Source organism: Heptranchias perlo, chromosome 18 (assembly GCF_035084215.1).
Source record: "Heptranchias perlo isolate sHepPer1 chromosome 18, sHepPer1.hap1, whole genome shotgun sequence".
Taxonomy (NCBI): Eukaryota; Metazoa; Chordata; class Chondrichthyes; order Hexanchiformes; family Hexanchidae; genus Heptranchias; species Heptranchias perlo.
Window position 1 is genome coordinate 34,729,627 of NC_090342.1, and position 13,297 is coordinate 34,742,923.

A 13,297-nucleotide genomic window follows, 5' to 3' on the forward strand; every position below is an offset into this window, starting at 1 on the left:
ATTCAGTCCCTCGAGCCTGCTCCAACATTCAATTAGGTCATTGCTGATCTGTACTACAACTCCATTTACCCCACTTTGCTCCATTTCCCTTGATACTTTTACCTAAGAAAAATCTATTAAATTCTGTTTTGACAGCAACAATTGTCCCAGCATCCACAGCCTTTAATGGGAGAGAATTCCAGATTTTTACTGCCCTTTGTGTGAAAAAGTGTTTCCTGATTTCCCTTCTGAATGGCCTAACTCTAATATTATTATGTCCCTTCGTCTTGATTCTCCCACCAGAGGTAATAGTTTCTCTGTATCAACCCTATCGAATCCTTTTAACATTTTAAACACGCCGATCAGATCACCCGTCAATCTTCTATTCTCAAGGGAAAACAAGTTAAGTTTATGCAACTTGTCCTCATAGTTTAACCATCCTAAAGCCCGGATCCCAGGTATCATTCTGGTGAATCTGCGCTGCACCCCCTCCAAGGCCAATATATCCTTCCTGAGGTGTGGTGCCCAGAACTGAATACAGTTCTCCAGATGGGGTCTGAGCAACGCTCTATAGTACTGAAGCATAACTTCTTCTCCATTGTATTCCAGCCCCTTTAGATAAAGGCCAACATTCCATTAGCCTTTTTAATTGTTCTTTGTACCTGTCTACTAGCTTTTAATGATCTGTGTACTTGGACTCCCAAATCTCTTTGCTCCTCTACAGTTCTTGGTTTCTCACCATTTTGAAAATACACCTGATTTATATTTCTTGGGTCCAAAATGGATGACCTCCCACTTGCTCACATTGACCTCCATTTGCCATAGTTCTGCCCACTCACTTAATCTGTCCGTGTCCCTTTGCAACTTCCTGCTCCCATCTTCTCTACTTACTGACCCTCCCAGCTTAGTGTCATCTGCAAACTTGGATATATTCCTTCATCCAAGTCATTAATAAATATGTTGAAAAGTTGAGACCCCAGTATAGATACCTGGGCATACCACTTGTCACATCCTGCCTTGATAGGAGTTTGATGCTCACCTAGCATCTTTCTAGAGCAGAACCACAAACATCTGAGTCCACACATTCTGGAGCCAGGGGCTGACTTATGCAGAGCCTCCGCTCCTCACTATCAGATCCCACTTTCACTTCTGACTCTTCGAGCATGCTTGTGTGTTGTCTCTCACCCAGTGAAAGCCCTAAGTGGAACTATCTACACCCCCAACCCCAGAGGGTGGATTTCTCTGGGCTGGTGACAGAACTGGTCAATTATGGCATAGATGAGGAGGCCACTCACACCCTGTCCCAAACTATGTCCTGCCTGCTTGTCTATCACCCCTAGCCTTGACCACCTCCACTGGATTTCTGTTCCCCAACACAACACATTCAAAATCCTTGAACTTGTTGACGAGTCTCTCCCTGGTTTTGCTCCACCCTACCTTTACAGCTTCCTACAGCCCATTCCTTGTGTTCCTCCTGTGTATCCCCACTGCTGGCACTCATCACTTGGGCCTACTTTTTGAAGTTCCTTCTCTAAATCTCTTCACTTTCTACTTCTCATCCTGTCTTTTAAAAACTTTCTCAAAATCTATTTTTTCAACTGTATATTTGGTCAATTGTCTTAATTCTTTTGCTACTGCTCGGTTTGAGCTTTCCTAAATGAAGTGTCTTGGCATGTTTTGTTACGTTAAAGGTGCTATACAAATGAATATTTTTGTTATTGGTCTTAGAATACTTGGCTCAAGATTGTCTGTATCTGTTCTCCAAGCACGTTGAACTCAGCAAAGAGTACATCTTTGAAGTTAAGTGTCTAACCCCTCCATGACAGCAGTGGGAGCATTAATTAAAGATGTTCCCTTTGTGCTTCTGATTGGCATTACTGTGGACTTCACTACAAGTGGAGCTGCCATGGTTTTTAAGGTGGACAGCAATGCATACAATAATTCATCCATGATTGCACAGATCTAGGTAGTGGAAAGCTGTCCCAAGACCTTGCAGTGTATGTACCAAACACAAGTGACTCATGATCCTGCTGAAGCAGCAATCTCGCTTTGTAAGCAGGCTCTGTGAAATCTGAATCCCAGGTACTGCTGCAGAGCCAGTAACCATACTTGACTTCTGACCAGCAGGCCCTGCACAGCCAACAATACTTACTCCTCCTCGAATATAAACTGTAACTCACATTGTGCTTCCTCCTGAACCTCACAATGTAGATCCTCCTGAGTGGCATGTAGCTGTACGAATGCTCAAGGGAGATGGTGATTGTGATGCTGGGTACTGTAAGGGTGCAGGATTCCTCACAGACATTAGTTCTTGCTTCATGCTATTTCTTTATTTCTGTGAAAGGAGAAGACAAACTGTCAACATATTTATTCAGATAAACCTGCTGCAGTACCACTAGCATTGCATCTTGTGATATTACTCAAGTTCAGTATGCCTGTGTGACAGTTATTCAGTAAGACATTAACATTATGGTACTGGCCACAAATTTGGGGGCAGTCTCTACACCCTCTCTGGAAAAATTTTCAAAGTGACCTCCTCAAATGGAGTAAATTATTTATATTGGTTGGGTCAACCATCTGGATGGCATTGTTTTTGCTGTTTGAAAGCCATCTTGTCCTGTGTATGTAGAAGAATAATCTTGATATATTGAAAGTAGAGCACTGACAATCTCAGATAGCTGCATTGTTTCATTTGGGTATTTTCATTGTATAGGTGTTGTCTTGCTAAGTGCATTTCCAAGTATTCATTTTGTAATTCTTGCTGTGCATAGGTTTGCATATGGACTTCAGAATTGAAACATTCCCATACATAAGTATTCCCATTCATGCTTTCATTCATTGTCTTGGTTATCTCATAGCACAGCTGCACTGGTTAACATCTTCACACTAGTTTTCTTGGATAGGTAGGAAAAGATAAGAAGTTTGCCATGGTTGATTTTTCTTGCATGTCCATTTATGATGTGTATGTGTAACTTTTTGGGACATTCACCTACAGGCTCTGGAAGGGATTTTTTTCAGTTCATGTTCTGATATTACTTTAAAGGTAAAATCCACCTTACAAAGGGTTAACTGCCACAGTTACAACATTCTTTGATTTAACATTTAAAGCCATTTATTAAAATAGTTCCCGAGTGGGATCCCAGATGGAACAGTCATCAAATTGTGTACTTTTGCATGTTATGTTAGCTTTGAGACAATGGTTTTGTCTCAAGTATTTCTTGCCTTTATAACAGAGTGGTTTTCATTCAACGTGCCCAGTAGGAGGTTTGGCTGAACAAGACATACATGTGTCATGAGTCCCCATGTCGGGGTCTAACGGTTCCATAAACTTGGTTTGTATTCCCTTGAGTTTAGAAGGTTGTGGGATGATCTAATCGAGGGCTTTAAAATTACAAAGGGATTTGATACAGAAAAACTATTTCCTCTGGTCGGGAATCCAAAACAAGGGGGAATAATCTTAAAATTAAAGCTAGGCCATTTAGGAATGAAATCAGGAAGTACTTTTTCACACAAAGGGTTGTGGAAATCAGACATTCTCTTTCCCAATAAGGCTATGGATGCTGTGTCAATTGAAATTTTCAAGACTGAAATCGATAGATTTTTGTTAGGTAAAGGTATCAAGGGATATGGAACAACGGTAGGTAAATGTAGTTGAGGTACAGATCAGTCATGATCTAATTGAATGGCGAACAGGTTTGAGGGGCTGCATTGCCTACTCTTGTTCCTATGTTTGCCCGGCACCATTTTCTGGTGGCATTTGTAGATCACGTAACTGGTAAATGAAACTATTCAGTAGGCTTACCTTGGCAGCTTCCTTAAGGTGTACTACTTTTTTTCCACATTTTTTCCCAGGACTTGCAGATCGTGCATTAAGCCTGACCGCTATCTCCTACCAGGCACGCTGCTTTGCTGCCCTCAGGAAGGGTGCCCTGGAGTGGCAAACAAGACAACTCTCCTTGTACCCATTTGATGCAGTAGCACCTCCAGTTTGCCAATATTCAAACAGAAAGTTCACGAGCCCACAGACTCAGTTTCCTCCACTGTATTTATTGGGCCGGCCACTGGGTATTGCCAGCCACTGTTTTACCCCAAACAGCCTGTGGAAAGGCTGAAGTATGCATTACAAATATTTAGCTTTTTAAAAGTTGGGACAAATTTTGTCCCTATAGGCAGCTAGTTTCCTTTTAAGTGACCACATTCCTTTAGAGTTTCTCATCACCTCGTCAACAACCTCCCCCACTTCCCTTGAGCTCCCAGCAACAGGCTTATTATGGTTTGGGAGGTTACCCCCTTTATTAAAATGAGACTGAACCCAGAGTTCCTGGCTATATCAATACTCATCTACTGGACGGATGCTAATTCCACTGTGCCATTTTCTACTGAATTCATATGTGGACCTGCAATTGGTGTTAGTAAGCCATATGGTATCCCCCATTGATTTGAGATGCAGCCAATTTAATAAAAAGTCTTAAGTTGGTCAAAGAAAATCTATTCCTTCTGAAGTTGGAGCTGGAGTGACAGATTACAGAGCTGAACTTTCATGAACTTGTATAAAATGATAGAATGTAACTTTGAACTTCGCTGTCTTTTCAGCAGATAGCTTAAATGAAAAGGGTATAGGAGGTGATTGAAGCCACAGGCTGCTGGAAAGGGAGGGGGGCTCAAGCTTGTAAGGAACAGACAAGTGACAAGGACAGTGAATGGAAAGAGAGCTGCCAATGGCTGCAGCTTATATTTTCACTGCACCCACTACCTGAAAATGCAGCTTGCTGCCCTTGCTGTCTCCCTTTCCCACCATGCCATACCATCTGCCACCCACCATCTCCCACCTCAAAGGAAAAAGGAAAATAAAAGAAACAAGAGGAGTGAGAATCCACAGAGAAGCAAAGAGAAAACACAGAAACACAGGAGCAGAAAATCTGAGAAACAGGAAAATGAAGGTGACAGATACTGGTAAGAGAGACACTATTTTCTCCAACTTACTGCATGCAATACCTTGGGAGATGCAGTGGTGTGTCTGTGTATGTCCCGTTAAGTACAGTATTCAGGTCAAGTACGGTTGGAGAGTGGGGATAATTGTTCCCAGAGGAGGAGGGAAAGTGGGGAGGGGGGGAAATAGATAGGAACATGGTGGAAGAGGAAGATAGGTGGGGGAAGAGGAGGAAGGGGTGCATACCACTTAGTTACAGCTAAATTTCTTCCAGTGGGAGGGATTGCAATGGGAAAGGGTCCATTTTCTTCAGAGTGGGGAGGAAGGGGAGAGGAGGGGTGATTGGATAGGAAGAGGGGACAACATATGAACATAGGAATTGCTAGATGAAAAAACATCAAGGTCCATGTAGTTCACCGTCTACTATCTTGGTAGTCGCATGATACAATGATAATAAAGTTGTTGACTAATCATAGCAATCAAGGGAGAACAGGAGAGGGTAATAAAGGGGGACGAGGAAGGGGTGGTCAGTTTTCTTCTCGTTGGGAGGGGGTGCTCTGCTGGGTGAGGCTCCATTTCCATCTCGGTGGAGAGAGTAATTTTCTTCTCCGTTGGGGGGGGAGGGGTGGTGGTCAGAGGCTAGGTCTCAGGCTGTCGGGGATGGGGGGGTTGTGGGAGTGGAAGCAGGCAGGCCCCATCATTGTGTGAGAGAGCCAGGGAAATGGCGCCGGGAGAAGTTTTTTTCTCAGTGGGGGTGAGGGTAGGGCTGGAGATCAGTTGTTTCTCTAAGGTGGAGGAGGGGATATCCCTCTCTGCAAGGGAGAGGTGATGGGAAGAGGCCCAAGTTTCTTCAAGGCAGGATTTGCTTCGCAATTGTAGGAGTGACATAGGGGAAGGATGGAGTTTATTCTTGGTGGAGGGAAGAGCTCGCAGTTTCTTCTCCGTGGAATCCAGGAAGGGGTAAGAGATACACATTACTACTAGTGCAGATGATTAGCAGTCTCAGCTTACCATTCGCTACCAACTCACTGCATTTTTGGAATTTTGCTATTTGAGGCAGGCCCAGTTAATCATGCATGAGCATCTAATCACTTTCCATGTTTGCAGGCTACGCTATCTGTCCTTCTTTGTCTGTGTGGCCATCAGGTAAGTTAACACTTTTTGCACTTGCCGGTGGGGTTAGAATGTTATTAGGAAAAAAGGAAGAATAATCGAGAGGCATAATTCATAGAATTACGCAGAAATTACAACATGGAAACAGGTCGTTTGACCAATCTGTGTTGGTGTTTATTTTCCACATGAGCGGTAGTCTAATCCCATGTACCCACCCTGTTCCATTATCCTTTCGTTCCCCTTTCCTTCAGCCACCTATCTTACCTATTCTTAAATGTTGACATGGTCTCTGCTTCAATCACTAATTCTGGTCATGCATCCCACAGCCTCACAACCCTCTGTGTAAAAAAAAGTGTTTCTCCAGCTCTCTGTCCTAAATATCTTACTTTTAATTTTACATCTATGTACCCTCATTCTAGACCTCATAATCGATGGAAACAGTCTGTTTTTATCTATTTTGTCCCATCCCTCCATAATTTTAAACACTTCTATCAAATCACCCTGTAATCCTCTGTTATAATGAAAACAGACAAAATTTTTCAAGTCTTTCTTCATATTTGTATTTCCTCATACCAGGCAGCATTCTACTGAAATTGCACTGTGCCCTCCATTGGCGCAACGTCCGTCCTATAGTGTGGAGCCCAAAACTGCACACAGTACACCATTGTGGTCTTACTAAGATTTTATATAGATTCACCATTCATAATGCAATTAATTGCAAAAGCAAGTTTCAAAACTATAATTACCTTGTCACACAGTATAGTTCTTGGATCTAAGTGGTGATGCTGAATCACAACTGAATACAGACATCAGGGGCCTGATTTTACCAGGGGTGCGGGTTCCTGGCGGGTGGGCCAGTGGGCGCGTTGAAAACGTGCCCGGTGAAATTAGTGGGTTGCCCGCGCGATCGTAGCAGGCATCACACTAATTGGATCCACTTACCTTCTCCTCCGGGTTCCCCGTTGCTGATCTGCGCGTCGGGCGGGCTGCGCATGCGCAGTAAGATCTGTCAGCTGGAGGCGCTCTATTTAAAGGGGCAGTCCTCCACTGACAGATGCTGCCACAAACAGCAAAAATTACAACATGGAGCAGCCCAGGGGGAAGGCTGCTCCCAGTTTAATGATGCCTCACCCCAGGTATCATTAGATGGGGTGAGGAGGAGGGGGAGGACAGAGATCTTCCACCCAGCGGGTGGAAGGAAGCAGCCTGTCTCTGCCACCAAGAAGGCCTGGCTCGAGGTGGCAGAGGAGGTCACCAGCGCCACCAACATATCGCCCACCTGCATACAGTGCAGGAGGCGCTCCAATGACCTCAGTAGGTCAGCCACAGTGAGAACACGTAGTCTTTCCCCTACACTCCGTCTGCCACAACACTGCCCCCACCCCACATCTCCTTCGGCACTACCAACGCTACTCTGTCACATCACCCCTCATACCCACTCAAACCTCATCCTTATCTTACCTGTACCTACTCACCTCGCGAGTACTCACCCCGCCACTACCACGCAACCCAATCCTCATACAATCTCATGGCTCTATCCCATACTCACCCTCTCGTGCATCTCTCTCACGGCCAGCCTCACTCAACCTGCCACCACCTGTGCTGCAGCCACAGGGCATGCATCACATATGTGCAGTAGGCAGCGTAAGGCAAACGTGTCGTGAGCATGAAGGGGATGCACAAGGGTGTTTGAGGGTTTGTCATGGTTGTTACTTCTATTGAATTTCAGAACAACTCACATCACACATTCTATTGGCACCACTACTGCCATGTCTTCGTGAATCCTGTCCGGTTTGTGCAATAATGCCTGCTCCTGGGTATCACTATGAGGACCCACCACTGATGCCACCCAGTGTGTCACTGCAGAGTGGGTGTAGGTGTATTTGCAGGGCTGTTTTGCGCAGACGACTGAGAGACATCGGGGATGTCCCCGGTTGCAGCCTGGAAGGCTGTGGAGCAGAAGTTCGGGAGGGCAGTGGTGACTTTGACAGCGACAGGTAGGAAGATGGTGCACAGGCCAGCCAGGAGCAGCTCGGCATGAAAGAGGCTGCAGATGTCCACGGCTACATGTCGACTGACTCTGAGCCTCTGTGTGCACTGCTGCTCAGAGAGGTCCAGGAGGCTGAGCCTCGGTCTGTGGAACATGTGGCGAGGGTAGTGCCCTCTGCGACGCATCTCTCTCTGCGGTAGCCCTCCCTCCTGCTGTACAGGTGGATGTGTCACAGCACTCTGTTGTGGAGCTCCACGTGTCAGAGGTGGACAGCGTGGATGGCGAGGCTGGTGATGCTGTTCGCCCTCCGAGGAGGACATGACTGCAGCTACGGCGGCCCCCATCTGCAAGATGTACATCTGAGGGGGTCTGCAAGGTAGGTACATGTCTCCGGACCCCGGAGTAAGTGTGCAGGTTGGTGACTTCGACCATCAGGAGGAGGGTGGTGGAGGCCAAACTTTGTCCCAAGTGACAGAGCGGCCTCCTGCAATGGCTGAGGGTCTCCCCCACCCCCCCACCTACCTGTCAAATGGACCTTTGCAGCTGCCACAGGCTGACAGCTGCAACACGTCCATTTCAACTGGGAGTGTTTCCCCCAGTGTGTGAAACAGTCCCATGTTTATCCAAAATCACACACAGTCCCTTAATCAGGTCAGTTAATGACCTGAACAAGCAAAGTAAATACTCTCAAGTGGCATCCCGCTGGCTTTAATTGCCTGTGGGATTCCCACCAGCGGGGGCTAAGCACGCACGCCAGCGCGTCATCGGGGAACCCGGAAGTGGGCGGGATCGAGGCGCAATCCGGTCCCGCACCTGGATTTCGGGATTTTTGGGCCCCCCCCGCCGAGAACGCACCCGGTAGCGGGTGCTAAAATCGGGCCCCAGAGGTGTGCATACTGTGTCTGAGATCTGCATTGTGAAGTTTCTGCTTTTTACTGTGTTACTAAAAGATCCAACCCAAGTGTGAATATCAAGGAAGCTTTAATGTCTGTTATTCAGAAAACAAAAGTACCTTCATAGAAACTTACTACCATTGTTATGGATGGGATTCCAGCAATTTTAGGATCAGTAAGCAGGTTAGTTTTTTTTTTATTCGTTCATAGGATGTGGGCGTCGCTGGCAAGGCCAGAATTTATTGCCCATCCCTAATTGCCCTTGAGAAGGTGGTGATGAGCCGCCTTCTTGAACTGCTGCAGTCCATGTGGTGAAGGTTCTCCACAGTGCTGTTAGGAAGGGAGTTCCAGGATTTTGACCCAGCGACGGTGAAGGAACGGCGATATATTTCCAAGTCGGGATGGTGTGTGACTTGGAGGGGAATGTGCAGGTGGTGGTGTTCCCATGTACCTGCTGCCCTTGTCCTTCTAGGTGGTAGAGGTGATGGGTTTGGGAGGTGCTGTCGAAGAAGCCTTGGCGAGTTGCTGCAGTGCATCCTGTGGATGGTACACACTGCAGCCACAGTGCGCCGGTGGTGAAGGGAGTGAATGTTTAGGGTGGTGGATGGGGTGCCAATCAAGCGGGCTACTTTGTCCTGAATGGTGTCGAGCTTCTTGAGTGTTAGGAGCACTGCCTTTTGTCTTATTTCTATGTTCAGTCCTACCTATATGTGGAAATCTGTTTCCTTCTGCTCTTCAGTAAGTTAACACAAAATTACAGATCAGTTCTCAATGATGCTACACATCGGGGTTATGTTCCTAGACATCGAAGAATAAACCAGATTTCAAGAAAATAGTAAGAATCAAAGCATCTCTAAAGTTGCATTAATTCAAGAGCCTGACTACCTTGTGTTAATGCAAGGATATTTTATTTTAGTTACACTGAGAATAAAACTGAGTATATTCATATTACTATGAGTAGTGGTGTTTCATTATTTATGATTAGAAATTATTGCAGTTTGCTTCTTACTATTCTAGCTGGGATTACTGACACTTGTGGAAAATAACAGCCTTCAATCCAAAAATTTAATGACTGAAATTTTGTTGTCAAACTCAATTAAAAAAAAAACTGTCCTTAGCTGTGCTGAAAATATCCTCAGTCATATACCTGGTGATGGAGTACTATGGATTTCAGATAAGTGGTTATCATGCTGTTGATGGCACTCCTGTAATAAATGGCTCAATGGAGGTTTTGTCAATGGCAACACTGTAATGTGAAAGAGCCTGAACACTTGTGGCTGTTTATAAGACACAATTTTCTTTTTCTGGCTGCTGAGCTTTAAAATATTGGCCACTGCTGATGCTGAGTATCTCAAAAATTGAGCAATTTGCTTTCGAATGCAGATTGTTTGAGATAGTTACAACGATTAATTCAACAACAACTTGCATTTATACAGTGCCTTTAACGTAGTAAAACATCCTAAGGCGCTTCACAGGAGTGTTATCAAACAAAATTTGACACTGAGCCACATAAGGAGATATTAGGACAGGTGACCAAAAGCTTGGTCAAAAAGATCAGTTCTGAATGCAGTTCATATCAGATTAGGTGAGAAAGAGGGGCTCATTCAGCAAATAAAAACCAATGAGTTATTTTGAGGAGTTACTCAGTAACTTTTCGATAGAAAAAAGTAAACATGGTTAAGTTAAGCATCCAAAGTATTAACCAGGAGGCAACAAAAAAAGATTTTGACAAACCAAGGAAGATAGAAAGACAGAATCCACTCATCACTCATCACAGAGAAGAATTCTACTTTGGCGCAGCAGAGAGATTACTTTTTAAGTAAAAGTTATATTTGAATCTAAATTCCTATTCATATACTAGAGACTGAGACCCTATTGTTTTCTTAAGGTGGTAAGGGTTAAATGCTTTCCAAAAATGCTTATGCTATTGAGTGAACGATGACTTAATTAATGTTAATTAAATTGGATGCAGGAGAATTTGCAGTGAGCTAAATATGGCTACATAAATTTTAAACTGTAGGCATAAAGCAGTAAGTTCCCAAAATATACGTCCTATGTAACAGAATTTTTCAGCTAATCTTTCTTACATGGAAAAGACACCTTGAGGATGAAATTGGTCATCTATGATAATGAATTGGCAGCCTGTTTTACACCCTGTCTGATGTTCTTGCCCTTCTCATGAACAGGTGCAGAAAATAATCAATAAGACTAATGGAATGCTGGCCTTTATATCTAGAGGACTAGAGTACAAGGGGGCAGAAGTTATGCTGCAGCTATACAAAACCCTAGTTAGACTGCACCTGGAGTACTGTGAGCAGTTCTGGGCACCACACCTTCGGAAGGACATTTTGGCCTTGGAGGGAGTGCAGTGTAGGTTTACTAGAATGATACCCAGACTTCAAGGGTTAAGTTATGAGGTGAGATTACACAAATTGGGGTTGTATTCTCTAGAGTTTCGAAGGTTAAGCGGTGATCTGATTGAAGTTTCTAAGATATTAAGGGAAACAGATAGGGTTTTTTTTTTTTTTTTTTTATATTCGTTCACGGGATGTGGGCGTCGCTGGCAAGGCCGGCATTTATTGCCCATCCCTAATTGCCCTCGAGAAGGTGGTGGTGAGCCGCCTTCTTGAACCGCTGCAGTCCGTGTGGTGACGGTTCTCCCACAGTGCTGTTAGGAAGGGAGTTCCAGGATTTTGACCCAGCGACAATGAAGGAACGGCGATATATTTCCAAGTCGGGATGGTGTGTGACTTGGAGGGGAACGTGCAGGTGGTGTTGTTCCCATGCGCCTGCTGCCTTTGTCCTTCTAGGTGGTAGAGGTCGCGGGTTTGGGAGGTGCTGTCGAAGAAGCCTTGGCGAGTTGCTGCAGTGCATCCTGTAGATGGTACACCCTGCAGCCACAGTGCGCCGGTGGTGAAGGGAGTGGATGTTTAGGGTGGTGGATGGGGTGCCAATCAAGCGGGCTGCTTTATCTTGGATGGTGTCGAGCTTCTTGAGTGTTGTTGGAGCTGCACTCATCCAGGCAAGTGGAGAGTATTCCATCACACTCCTGACTTGTGCCTTGTAGATGGTGGAAAGGCTTTGGGGAGTCAGGAGGTGAGTCACTCGCCGCAGAATACCCAGCCTCTGACCTGCTCTCGTAGCCACAGTATTTATATGGCTGGTCCAGTTAAGTTTCTGGTCAATGGTGACCCCCAGGATGTTGATGGTGGGGGATTCGGCGATGGTAATGCCGTTGAATGTCAAGGGGAGGTGGTTAGACTCTCTCTTGTTGGAGATGGTCATTGCCTGGCACTTATCTGGCGCGAATGTTACTTGCCACTTATCAGCCCAAGCCTGGATGTTGTCCAGGTCTTGCTGCATGCAGGCTCGGACTGCTTCATTATCTGAGGGGTTGCGAATGGAACTGAACACTGTGCAGTCATCAGCGAACATCCCCATTTCTGACCTTATGATGGAGGGAAGGTCATTGATGAAGCAGCTGAAGATGGTTGGGCCTAGGACACTGCCCTGAGGAACTCCTGCAGCAATGCCCTGGGGCTGAGATGATTGGCCTCCAACAACCACTACCATCTTCCTTTGTGCTCGGTATGACTCCAGCCACTGGAGAGTTTTCCCCCTGACTCCCATTGACTTCAATTTTACTAGGGCTCCTTGGTGCCACACTCGGTCAAATGCTGCCTTGATGTCAAGGGCAGTCACTCTCACCTCACCTCTGGAATTCAGCTCTTTTGTCCATGTTTGGACCAAGGCTGTAATGAGGTCTGGAGCCGAGTGGTCCTGGCGGAACCCAAACTGAGCATCGGTGAGCAGGTTATTGGTGAGTAAGTGCCGCTTGATAGCACTGTCGACGACACCTTCCATCACTTTGCTGATGATTGAGAGTAGACTGATGGGGCGGTAATTGGCCGGATTGGATTTGTCCTGCTTTTTGTGGACAGGACATACCTGGGCAATTTTCCACATTGTCGGGTGGATGCCAGTGTTGTAGCTGTACTGGAACAGTTTGGCTAGAGGCGTGGCTAGTTCTGGAGCACAAGTCTTCAGCACTATAGCTGGGATGTTGTCAGGGCCCATAGCCTTTGCTGTATCCAGTGCACTCAGCCGTTTCTTGATATCACATGGAGTGAATCGAATTGGCCGAAGACTGGCTTCCGTGATGGTGGGGATATCGGGAGGAGGCTGAGATGGATTATCCACTCGGCACTTCTGGCTGAAGATGGATAGAGAGAAACTATTTCTGCTGGTTGGGGATTCTAGGAGTAGGGGGCACAGTCTAAAAATTAGAGCCAGACCTTTCAGGAGTGAGATTAGAAAACATTTCTATACACAAAGGGTGGTAGAAGTTTGGAACACTCTTCCGCAAACGGCAATTGATACTAGCTCAATTGC